This window comes from Echinops telfairi, unplaced genomic scaffold (assembly GCF_000313985.2).
Source record: "Echinops telfairi isolate 266 unplaced genomic scaffold, ASM31398v2 ScPeMD7_10;HRSCAF=50, whole genome shotgun sequence".
NCBI lineage: Eukaryota > Metazoa > Chordata > Mammalia > Afrosoricida > Tenrecidae > Echinops > Echinops telfairi.
The window spans coordinates 3,772,148-3,776,995 of NW_022103907.1; the positions used below are offsets into that span (position 1 = coordinate 3,772,148).

A 4,848-nucleotide genomic window follows, 5' to 3' on the forward strand; every position below is an offset into this window, starting at 1 on the left:
TCAAAGAATATGCTGCAAGACACCCAAGACACCTGCGGAAGATATTGGCTGACTCACTATGGCCAGAGGATCAACCTCCACCAAGAACAAACAGGAGACCACCATATATCCCATCTCCATCTAGAAGCCAACATGCCAGTAACAATTACCAGGACAACAGGGTCTCAGAGGGAAAAGAAGACAACATAGAAAATCTCCACTCAAACACAGCTCACTGATATGAAAGGAGATACGTAAACACCCAAAACACAAGACAGGGTATGACAACTATGAACCCACAGATAGTGATAATAACTCTGAATACCAATAGACTCAATTCATACATTAAAAGAAAAAGGCTGAAGGACTGGCTCAGAAAACATAATCCATCAATCTGTTGCCTGCAAGAGACACATCTTAAGCACACAGACAAAAATATGCAGAATAAAAGGTTGGTGGAAAGTATATCAATCAAATGGTAACAAAAAAAGCAGGGGTGGCTATCTTAATCTCCCGCAAAACGGACCTCAAGATACAAACCATAACAGGACACTAGGAGGGACACAACATAATGCTTAAAGGCTCAGTAAACCAAGAAGTAGTTAGCATATTGAATATTTACATGTTGCGGCGAATTTCGTCAAACTATTAAGAAGATGAAAAAGAAAACACGGACTCAACAATCATAGTAGGTGACTTTAACACTCTGCTATCAGAGAAGGACAGATCAATTGGAAAGAAGCTCAGCAAAGACACCATAGAGCTAAACAGTATAATTAGGCAACAGGACATGATAGACATTTATAGATCTTTCCATCCAAATGCAAAAAAATTCATATCTTCTCAAGCCCACCTGGATCATTTTCAAGCATAGACCGAATGCTCAGACACAAGTCAAGCCTGACTAAATTCAAACACAGAGATATTATCCAAACGTCTTTCTCACATCACCATGCCATAAAGCTGGAGATTAATAAGAGGACATCCAGAAAAGCAAGGGAAACCAATTGGAGGATGAACAATGATCTCCTGCAACATGAATGGGTACAGGCCCAGATTAGAGAGGATATTAGGAAGTTTCTAGAAACTAACGAGAACGAGAATACAACGTATCAAATTTATGGGATACTGCGAAGGCAGTTATCACAGGTAACTTGATATCATTAAATGCATATATGAAAAAATAAGAGAGGCTAATGACAGATACGTTAATACAAAACCTTCAACAACTAGAACAGAGTCAGCAGAACAACCCCTCCAATAGCAAGAGAAAAGAAATAATAAAAATCAGGGCAGAGTTAAACCAGTGGGAAGACAAGAGAACAATGCAAAAGATAAATGCAGCTAAAAGCTGGTTCTACGAAAGGAGTAACAAATAGATAGACTGCCGGCAAATCTTACCAAGGATAGAAAGGAGCAAACATCAATAGTCAGCATAAGGGATGAAACAGGAGCAATAACAACAGACCCCATACTTACCTGGCAGGGGAGATACCATGATCACGAAGGTGGTTTTCGCAGGGCTAGGCTTATCCATTGCACTCCAGATGTGCTGACCCCAGCGATTTCCCCAAATGTGGGAAACTCGACTGCTTCATTTGTGGTAGTGGGGGACTGCATTCACGCTCTCCCCTTAAAAAAACAAAAAAGACCTCAATGAGATGAAAAGGATAATCAAAAAGTACTATGAAAGTCTGTATTCTAATGAATTCAGAAACATGGAAGACATGGATAAATATTTGGAAAAACCATCTCTCCCTAGATTATCTCAGACAGAGGTCAAGAACCTCAACAAACCCATAAAGAGGGTCCTCAAGAACCTACCAACAAAAATAGCCCCCGGGCCAGATGACTTCACAGCAAAATTCTTCCAAGCATTCAGAGAAGAGTTGACACCGATCCTCCACAAAGTATTCCATAGCATATAAAAGGATGGCAAACTCCCAAACTCAGTATAAAAAGCCAGCATAACCTTGATACCCAAACAGGGCAAAGACCCCGCAGGTAGAGGGAATTACAGACCAATATCTCTAATGAACATAGATGCAAAAATCCTTAACACAATGTTTATTGCAGCACAGTTCACAATCACAAACTTGGAAATAGCCTAAGTTTCCATCGATAGATGAGTGGATTAGTAAACTCTGGCACATACACACAATGGAGTACTATGCAGCACTGAAAAGCAAGACAATCACATGAAACACGTCGCTTTGTGGGAAGAGCTGGAAGGAATCATGTTAAGCGAGGTAAGCCAATCTCAAAAGGACAGGTATAACATGAGTCCCCTGAGGTAAGTACAATCAGCACGGTAGGAATAGAAGAATAGACACCTATCTTGCAATAAACAGGTGGAAGCATAGATAGTTGGGGAGAGGGCAGACCACACCCAGGGAGGTAAATGAGAGTCCAAGATAAAGAAGGGGGAGGGGGCCAGGCGGAGGGAGAATTGGGGTGTGGAGAAACTGAGTTGATGACACAGGAACAGGGCACTAATCCACCCAGGGGGAGAGTACTGGTCGTGTCCCCACAGAACTGGAATGTGCATACAGACCCCACCATGACGTGCCAAACCAGGAGGGCAACAATGTGCAGAGGAATCCACAAAAAGACTGGGCCATGTGCCCAGCCCCAACCAGAATCAGCCCGGCCCCCACCATGGAAGGGAGTGCCACAGAAAATGAAAATAGATCGTCTGGTGAGGGAAAGGAACTGGCCTACCACACCCAGAAGGAAGCTGAAGCTGGAGGAAGGGGGCGGAGCACACCAGGGCTCACCAAGCTCAGAGGACGATAGCCCAGCTCAGAGCAGCCAATGCACAGAGAGGACCATATGGCCGGCCCCACTGCAAGATGCGACATCCTGCACTGATCCATGGCCCTACATGGGACAGCTGTCAGAGACACTGTGGCATGTGTGACCGAGCTGACCCCACCACACTGAGGCAAAACACTGGGGAATGCAATAGAGTGGCGGGGGAAGCAGAGCAAGGAAGGCCCGAGGGAGTATCAAGGATGGACTTTGGGGCCAGGGCGTGGTACCTCATCAGACTCATCCAGAAAACACTCCTAAAGGTCAACAAACATACCTTGAACTATTAACAGGCTTTTCTTATGTTCTTTTTCCTCTTCTTTTAGATTTTGTATGTCAGTGGCTTTTTGTTTGTTAGTTTGTCTGTGTTGCTGCTGTCATCGCCATGTTCTCATGTGCCACTTTGTTTGGTGTTGTCAAGGCCATCCGCAATTTTATGCACATATTATTATCTCTGCAGGTCTATCTAGATAAGATAGGCTGGATAAACAATGTGAGAAGAAAACAACAGGACCAACGATCCCTGAGTGGGAGGTGCGGGAAGGGAGGAGGTATTAGCCAACCCAGGACAAGGGAATGAGTGGTTCAAAACCAGTGACAGGGAGAGGATGGGAGGACTGGTAGGGAGTGACCAAGGGCAATGTAACCGAGAGGAATTACTGAAACCAGAATGAAGGCTGAACATGGTAGTGGGACAGGAGGAAAGCATAAGGAAATAGAGGAAAGGAGTAGGAGGCAAAGGGCATACATAGAGGCCTAAATACAGACATGTACATATGTAAATATATTTATGATTATGGGGGAAATAGATCTATGTGCATATATTTATAGGTTTAGTAGTAGGGTAGCAGGTGGACATTGGGCCTCCTCGTGTGCATTCCCTTAATACAAGAGCACTTTGCTCAGCTAAATGGTCATTCCATGATACCCACCTTCCCGACATGATCACTGAAGACAAACGTGTACCTAAGCAAATGTGGTGAAGAAAGCTGTTGGTGCCCGGCTATCAAAAGATATAACGTCTGGGGTCTTAAAGGCTTGAAAGTAAACAAACGACCCTCTAGCTTGGAAGCAACAAAGCCCACAGGGAAGAAGCACACAAGCTTGTGTGATCACGAGGTGATGAAGGGATCAGGTAGCAGGCACCAAAGAACAAAAACCATCAATGTGTGATCACCTTCTCCATATAAACGCTGAAGATGAATGTATGCATAAGTAAGTGTGGTGAAGAAGGCTGATGGTGGCCGGCTATCGAGAGATATAGCATCTGGGGTCTTAAAGGCTTGAAAGTGAACAAGCAGCCATCTAGCCCAGAAGCAACAAAACCCACATGGAAGGAGCACACCAGCCTGTGTGATCACGAAGGGTTGAGGGGACCAGGTATCAAGCACCAAAGGCGGTGGAGTGGGTGCGGGAATCATATCATCGTGAATGAGAGGAGTGCGTGATGGGGGCCCAATACCCATCTGTGGACAACTGGACATCCATTGCCTTGCAGAGGGGTAGTGGGGAGGAGATGAGTCACTCAGGGTACAGTGTAGCATTAATGAAAATCACAACCTTCCTCTAGTTCTTAAACACTTCCTCCCCACCACTATCATGATCCCAATTCTACCTTGCAAACCTGGTTAGACCAGAGGATGCACAGCGGTGCAAATGGATAACTCGAAACACAGGGAATCCAGGACAGATGTAACCCTCAGGACCAGTGGTGAGAGTGGCGATACCGGGAGGGAAAGGCGGTAGAAAGGGGGAATCGATTACAAGGATCTACATATAACCTCCTCCCTGGGGGATGGGCAGCAGAAAAGTGGGTGAAGGGAGATACCGGGCAGTGTAAGATATGATAAAACAATAATTTGTAAATTATCAAGGGTCCAGAGGGAGGGAGGAGCAGGGAGTTGGGGGGGGAGGCTAGTGAAGGAAAATGAGCTGATTCCAGGAACCCAAGAGGAAAGCGAGAGTTTTGAGAGTGATGAGGGCAATGAATGTGTAAGTGTGCTTGACACAATTGATGTATGTGTGGATTGTGATAAGAGTTGTATGAGCCCCAATAAA

At 44.9% G+C, this 4,848-nt stretch overlaps 1 non-coding gene across 1 annotated transcript; it reads left to right on the forward strand.

The window, feature by feature from the left end:
- Positions 1 to 1,450: 1,450 nt before the first annotated feature.
- Positions 1,451 to 1,614, forward strand: LOC115868462. Its single transcript, XR_004045612.1, has one exon. It is a non-coding gene; the product is annotated as a U1 spliceosomal RNA (small nuclear RNA).
- Positions 1,615 to 4,848: the final 3,234 nt, after the last annotated feature.